Below are 8286 nucleotides of genomic sequence, written 5' to 3'. Positions count from 1 at the left end.
TTTTTGTTTCTCTACCTTTTCTAGCCAAGCATAATACAAATCAGGATCTTTGGCTAAAGGAAATGACCTAAACACTTTTACAGAATTGGTCATATAGTTTAACCTAATTTTGGCTAAAGCTAAAGGGGTTGCAGTTGAAGTTTTCTCTACATTAGTAGATTTGCCTAAAGGAGAACGACCGTCTTCATCTATCCTAACTTTGCTAACTATTGGTCTAGTTTTATAGTAAGCAGGGAAAAACTTATTCACGGATTGGATATTTTCACTCGGTAACGGACCCATAAAGGCAAGAGTTTTTCCAGAAAGATCAAAAGGTATGATTACCTGGGAAGCGTAGATTGCGCGTATTTCTTCAGTATTAGGGTTTGGAACGAACTCTCGTTCCCCAGAACGTGTTGTTGATTGGAGCTTCACAGCGGGTTGAAGAACATTTGAAGATGAAGCCATGGAAGAGTTTTTGCTAAAGAGAGCAAGATTTTAGAAAGAGTGAAGATATTCTTAGTTTTCTCGGTGTAGAAGATGAATGGAAGGTGGTATAAAGGCACAAGGTCAAATATTTAAAGGTTTAACGGAAACCCTTTTAAATCTTTTGGGTAAAACCCGAGAGACACATGGCGGTTGGTGATTTAATCCAACGGCGGTTGAATAAGTTAGCCTTACTCCTAGTATATAGGAATAATGATCAGTAAGTAAGGTTAAAACATGGGAATGTAAGTCATGAGAAGACATCTTTGAAAATGACAAGACGTTTCGGAAACAGTGTTATCAGTGATTATGACGTTAGTCAGCAGTCTTGGAACTTTCAAAGATCATAAAAACGAAATCTTATAATGACAAGAAACGCCTATTTCTGTTGATTCTCGAAACAGGCATTTATTGGGGGCAATTTGTTAGCTGAAGATTTCGTTTTATATTGTTTGTCCTTCGAAGGAGTTGAGAATCGAAGGAAAGATGGTTACTGATGGCCATCCCTTAAAAAGTGAAAGAATGGCTACTGATGGTCATGCCTCGAAGATACAGACTTCTAAGTTCGTTGAAGATAGTGAACACTGAAAGACTAATGAAAGCATATGTCTTCGGGACTTAGACAAAATTTATAAAGTATATATTTAAGTGTTACTACTTAGCGTGTTTTCATAGTGTTTTTACACTGCCACGCGTCGAAGACGGACTCAGGCGGGAAGATTTGAAATTCGAAGACAGTATCGTAACTGTCCAAATACAGATGGCTTCGCTGGAAGTTCTGATGAGAAACGTGGCAGCAGATTAGTGTAGGACCGTTAAGGTCGAAACTAGTATAAATAGGGGTCTTTATGTTAGGATTCCGTGTGTTCATTTTGTACAAATCACTCACATATTTACTCAAGTATCAAGTGTTACGAGAAAGAGTTTGCTGAGAAAATGTACGTATGACACCACCATTTTAATACATGTGTATTGTATTTCATTTTCGAATACATTTCTGAGTTACTGCATTCCATTTATTTCTTGTCATTTACATTCCTGTATCTTTATTTTAATTTCGAATTTACTTTCATGATCATTTACTTTTAAAGTCCTTAACGTTTCTGCAGTTTAAGATTCTTTATGTTTTAACAATTTTTAAGTTTCATATGTTATGTTATTTATTTTTCTTGTTGAAGTTATAATTACATATAACGAAGCAATTACCAAGATTCTTGAATCGAACAATACTCATCGAAGAGGACAAATTACGAATATGATTCAAATGAACATTGATAACAATCTTCTTGACTATGTGTCCTAGGATCAATCTAGTCGATCCTGCAAGTAACCAAATCATATTTATTATAGTTTGGAAGACTAGCGGTTGTTTACCGGAAATCACCGTAAACAGTAAGCCAATCCTAAAACATAGAACTTACAATGCGCTTGCCCGTCATAAACTTATCTAAGATTTGAAGATGCATAAAGAATCGTACACGCGGTTGTATGGAGAGAAAGATAAATTTCAAGTGGTTTATGAATCTCTTGTTCCCTGGTTGAGCGGTCACGCACCGGTGTCAAAATGGATGAGGTTCTCGAAAATGGGACATCTTATTGCATGTACATATGATAGGGTGTGCATTGACTTGACGCGATACGGGTTTTCAGAAACCTCTTATCCGCTCTGCACCGTACCATCTAGAAATCCAAATGATTGCATCACGTGTATTAGATGGCTTGCAAAATCAAGTCATTTTGTACAATTTTACATGAAACCAGGATGCCCGATACCACCTACATCACCGGAATGGGCGACTTATTGTAGCGTAAATGCCGAGATGTGGCCGAATCGTTTAGGTGATAGGATGCACAAATTCAAAAGATTGGAAAACATTGAAAAGTAATCGAATGCGGAAAAGTCCAAGATGGAACCACTAATAGATTTAGCCGGCGACAATTGTTTTGATTTGTTATGAATTCTGGAAGTGTAATATACTCACTTTTTAACATTGCAATATGATAAATTTTTACAATTTGACATATACTCAGTTTCCTTATTATTCTGTTCTGCTGTAAAATTATAATAGCAAAAGTTCTGTAGATGTATCAATGGAAAGTTCTTAAGTTGCAGTTCCAGGAAATTTTCCATAGATATATCTGGGATCTTTCCGTGGATATGTATACGAAAAGAAGTGTGACAGAAAATGGGTGGTCCACATTCGCTTAGGTTTTCTACAAATTTTGGGGTTCTTATGTTGTCTTTCACACAAACACAAAAATGTCTCAATATGATATCAACATCCGTTGGTAGGTCGCAAGTGTCTTCTACGCCGACGACAAAACACCAGGGCAGACGTTCAAACTCAACGATTACACCTTGCTTGGCGGTATCATTGAAGATATCCATAACTGCCTACCTTACGAAGACAAAAGAATGGTTGTGAAGCTCGAGTATAGTTCACTTTCAGTTGACAACAAAGGGAACGTCGTTTATAACAACTTTGAGCTCAAGAACCAAGAGGATATTTTGGCAATGTGGCGAACGTATTTCGGTTTCGAAGAGAAAATCTTGCACGAGTAGGTAGCGACAGTCTGAAGAACGGTCAAGCAAATCTTAGAGACGTGCGAGCGTCCACCGGGCTATTGAAATGTAATATTTAATTTTCTGTTGAAATCATCAATCTAATGTCGATTTTATTTTATGAATGTTTTTTTTATCGTTGCAATGTTGATTTTCTGGTTTTGTGTTTCTGGTTTCATCCGTAAATATACATACAGACATATTTCGTATATGCATCTACAAAATATTTTGACGTTGAGTATAAAAAAGGTGCGTCTGGAGATCCATATCTGGAAGCAAGGGGTATTTTTGGACAGGCATATGGTGCCTAAGAACTCCAAGGGGTGGGGTAAGAAATTCTCTTTTATTTATTTCCTGATATGGCATTTTAAGCCCAATTGTGGGTTTTATGTTGGCCTTTCTTCTAACAGGCAACCCGACTTAATTTCATTTAGATATTTCTTGATAGTATCAAATCTGAAATCCTAAGTGACCTCTATCCATCCTTTCGCTGTCATTCTATGTCGTGTTCATGTTTACCCTTTCATTGTGGTTCTGCAGTCATAACATATTTTGAATTTGTTATAGTGCTCACAATTTTCATTGTAGTAATTATGTGCCTTAGTTCAAGGTGTTGAATATATATGTTTACCCTTCCATTGTGGTTCTGCAGTCAAAACATATTTTGAATTTGTTATAGTACTCACAATTTTCATTGTACTAATTATGTGCCTTAGTTCAAGGTGTTGAATATATATATATATATATATATATATATATATATATATATATATATATATATATATATATATATGATCAAATGACACCAAGGTGTCAAATTTTGTATAATAAATTATCATAGATTAATCTCAAACTGTATAGCTATGATCTATATGATAGTATGTTTCAATCCAATAATTGATTTTAAAAAATATTTATCCGATGTGAAGTTATTAAGCGAGTGTAACTCGTGGTGTAACTCTTCGGGTGTAACATCTTAGGGTGTAACATCTTAGGGATAACATCTTAGGGGTAACATGACACTTTTGAAAACTCTTTACCGCATATTCGTATAACAAAACCCACCGTTGGATTGAAAACTAATATCATATAGATCATTTCCATAAAATTTAACATCAATCAGAAATTATTTGACAAAACCTTACATATTTGCACATCAAAATGACAAAACCTTACATATTTGCACATCAAAATAACAAAACCTTTGTTCATATATAAATTAAGATTACAGCAGCCAAGAAAACTATTGTTGTTGTACAAGTTCATAACAAGGTAAGAATAAACTGGCCCAACGTGATCGAATGCTATCAATTTCTTCTTTCGAGTATGGTGTTTGGGTGCTAAGCTCCTATAATTAGAACAAAATTTAAAGTATGATAAGCAAAAAACAAAAAACATTAACTTATAAGTATACATATGTGTGTATGTATGGATTAAGCTAATACCTTATTCTTCATCCATCCAATTGTAATGCATTCGGAGACAATATGTAGCAAATATCTCATAACATAGTATCCACAAGAATAGCCGTCAGGTTGTTTTGCAAACAACAAATACATTTGATTTATTTTTGTAACACTAATACACACAATTAATATAATGTCAAAAACCACAATTAATATATTTACTTTTGGTTTAACATAACGTGGCTTTTGACCAATACGATTCTTTCTGCATGCATTAAATTCCTCCATCGCTCTACACATGCCGGTTAAAATTAAACATGAATAAAAACTATTCAATTATAAAGTTAAATATGAGTATTGAAAATAATACCACTTACCCATTCAAAGAGTTATCACGACATCAGGAAGTTTAGAGTGAAACGAGCATAACACAACTATAGTATTTTCTTCGGACATATGACTAGTAGGTATAAATGCCGCCTGCATAAACATTTAGAATAATGAATAATATGGATAAAATTGTTTTATAAATGAAAACATCAATTAATATATACTTACTCATGGTAAAACGCGGCCAAATAACAATCTTTGGTGTCCAAGCGAATCGCGAGTAAGATAAATCTTCACAGCATCCAAGATACAATACTTGTTTTAAAGCTTCCTTTTAGCAGATAAATCATGGATGTGTGTTGCACCCCAAAAATTTCCCTCTTCATCGTGCTATAAGTTATCAACGACGTTTATTTCGTCGTTCAAAAATCAAGAAAAATTAAAGAGTTTCTATTGTTTTGAGATTGTTAAGTCAAGGGGTTTGTGAGGTGAATTGCGAAAGATACTGAGTCATGGTGCAAGATTATGAGTTGAAGAAGAGTATTGTGTTCAAGACGCCATTGTACTTTCAATTTATTGGCTTATCGTACAAGTTTGTTTTGAATTGAGGAATTGAGAGTGAATTAGGGTCCTCATGATTCGAGGGTGAATTTGATTTGATGATCTAATTGATTCTTTTATTAAAGTTTCGTGCAAGATACTTTTGTTCATCAAGACATCATTGTTCTTTCTTTCAAGTTGATTGGTTGGTCGAAATGTAAACCATTGATGGTTGGAGAATCAAGGACCAACTTTCATTAGATTGAGGATTCAGTTCATTAGTGATTACTTGGGGGCGGGAGTTCTTAAGGTTCGTGCTTAATCGGATTGAAGTATGAATTATTTGGAGTTCATGTTACAAAAGCAAAGTTCAACGTGATTCAAGGTTGTAAGACATGATCTCAAGATTCATCAAGTTCATTCAAAATGAAAAAGAAATGTCATTAGTCAACAATGTTCCATTTCAAACAATCACTCAATTGTTCAAGTGTCCATATATTCATTTCAAATCCCTTTACTAAAATCCAAGTCCATGTTCATTACAAGAAAATATTCAAAAGTCCATACATATCTAAATTACAAAAGCCCATTTACAAAACCATAAAAAATTACATCAAAATTGTCCCCAAGCCCATGCGCTAATCTTCGTGCTATGCCAATTCTCGATCCAATTCTTTGCCATCTTCAAGTTACAAGCCATATCATGTTCGTCGCACCAAGCCAAGACCGGTTCTGCATATTGTAAACCAAATACCTGCAAAAAGAACCGAACCGCAACACAAAGTTACACAAAACCGATTCGAAATTAAACCGCAGTAGAAAATACATATCAGAAAAAGAGAAAACAAAAGGGGAGAATACGCAACAGAATCGAAAAAAAAAAAGAGGACTCAACCACATCATAACGGAAACGCTCACTTCATTCTTCGATTCTCTGCAACAAAGGAGAGGAGAACAAAATCATCTCACGTAAATCAACAGATACTCTCTTCAATCTCCACCTCTTCATCCATATTCTTCATCTATTTCACAAAATCATGATCTCCTTCAATCTTCAACAAAAACCTGTAGCAGAAACTGAGAAAATTCACAAAAAAGAAGATAACCAAAAATCAGAAAAGGACTCGCCTGCATAACAGAAAATGAAAACAAGAAAAATGTAACAAACTCTCTTTCTCTCCCTCTGAAGCGTGTTCGTCACATTCAATCAAACTCACTCAGTTCTCCGTCAAAAACTCAGAAAAATCACTCTCGGAATTCTCTCTGAATTGCTTCGCATCAACGCCGTAACAACATCTAAACGGCATCGTATTCATCTTCGTCTTCCTGCTTTGAAACCGCAAGAACCTATAACCTTCAATCATCATCTTCAATCGGCAATGTTCAACGAATATCCACGTGATTCAACAATTGCAACGTCACTGGATTTTCAACAAGAACGCAAACGATGATGAATCGCAAAATTCAAAAAGAAGGAAAAGCAAAAGGATAGACTCTTACCTGAATTCGTGGATTGTTATTCGGATTTCTTTCTCCATCATCAACAAGTTCATAGCGCCTCCGACAGAAATAAATCGAGATGAGAAGCGGTCTATGAAAGATGAAGTCGGAAGTAGTCGGAGAAGAGGAAGTGCGAAAGACACCAGAGAGAAAGTGAGATGAATCCGGCCGCCGTCGCCGCCATAGGTGATCGAGAGAACAACTGTTTGAGAGTAAAACGAGAGGAATCGTGTAGGGAAGTTGAGACGTAGGAGGATGGTCGATACATTCACGGTGGCGTCGTTAGAACTCCGATCGGAGAAGAGGATCCGGCCGCCGCTGAGATTGAGCAGAGAGGGAGAGCTGAGACTCTTAATTTCAATAGTCACAAGTAATAAAAACCTAATCCCCTTTTAAGTTTCATGCAAATCTTAGCTTATGGATATTAATTGATTTTGTTGTGATTAACTGAGATTAATTGGATGTGAATATAGAATTGATAGTGATTAATGTGAATTAATTGGTATGATTAGAAAACAGCATAAGGTTTGATATTAATGTGTTGATAAAAATCTGATGTGAATGAATCCATTGGGCCTTCTGCGCCCTTGATGTTGTCCGTACCCCTCCAAGGCCCATGCGCCTCTCTCTTTTGGTAAAAAAACAAGTTGTTGGGCCATTCCCTTGGGTCTCAGCGGCTTTGCCTGTCTCTGCACCACATTTTCACTCATAAACCCCTTGGATCCATTTTATGTACATGTTAGTCTTAGTTTTTTTTTCCTATTTCTTTTTGTTAATAAAAAATGTCATAAAAACAATTACATTTGTTAGACTTTTTCATGATAAAAAATATAATAAAAAACGTGTTCTCTTGTTAGATTTTGATTATTTTGTTACATAGTTTAGTTCTAATTCTTTAATAAAATGCTATAAAAACAATTATGTGTGATTAGCTTTTGCACGATAAAAATATAAAAACATGTAATATTTTCTTTGTTAGGATTTAAATGCTTTGTTACATAGTTTGGTTCTAACTTTTAGATGAAAATGTCATAAAAAAACAATTTGCTATTGTTAGATTTTGTTCTAGAATTTAATTAGAATTTCACTTCTATTTTGGTTTCGCAATTCAATTGTGCGACTTTGTTAGCATTTCCTTGTTATTACTGATTTAATTCTTAAGATGTGCAAGGTACTCTGAGATAGCCTTCGATTGTGATTCGATTGCTTCGTGTTCCACTTTATTTGTGGGACACGAATTCGCTTCCGGTGCGACTTGACTGGTGTTGTGTTCCACTTTATTTGTGGGACACGAACATATTTCTGATCGATTCATCTGATCTCTCATTCATTAAGATGTATGTTTTTGTATTGTGTGGCATGTGTTTCTCTTGCAGGTTGCTTATGTGGTTGTGTCTGATACGCACCACATGTCGCTCGTGATTTATTTTCACGACGATGCTTTCTGGCTATGCTTGATGATGGCTTACGCGAAGTATTCCG

General features: G+C 35.3%; 1 long non-coding RNA gene across 2 annotated transcripts; it reads right to left on the bottom strand.

The window, feature by feature from the left end:
* Window positions 1-5496: 5496 nt before the first annotated feature.
* LOC131606363 (uncharacterized) lies at window positions 5497-7285 on the bottom strand. 2 transcript variants are annotated; one of them, XR_009284818.1, is made up of 3 exons: window positions 6805-7285; window positions 6200-6725; window positions 5497-6058 (listed from the first exon to the last, which is right to left on the bottom strand). It is a non-coding gene; the product is annotated as an uncharacterized LOC131606363 (long non-coding RNA). The 2 variants fall into 2 exon arrangements; XR_009284819.1 differs by having other exon boundaries at window positions 6223-6725.
* Window positions 7286-8286: the final 1001 nt, after the last annotated feature.

The sequence above is a fragment of the Vicia villosa genome, linkage group LG5 (genome assembly GCF_029867415.1).
Source record: "Vicia villosa cultivar HV-30 ecotype Madison, WI linkage group LG5, Vvil1.0, whole genome shotgun sequence".
Lineage (NCBI taxonomy): Eukaryota > Viridiplantae > Streptophyta > Magnoliopsida > Fabales > Fabaceae > Vicia > Vicia villosa.
Note: the sequence above shows the minus strand (reverse complement) of the source record. Positions and strands in the feature narration are given on the sequence as shown.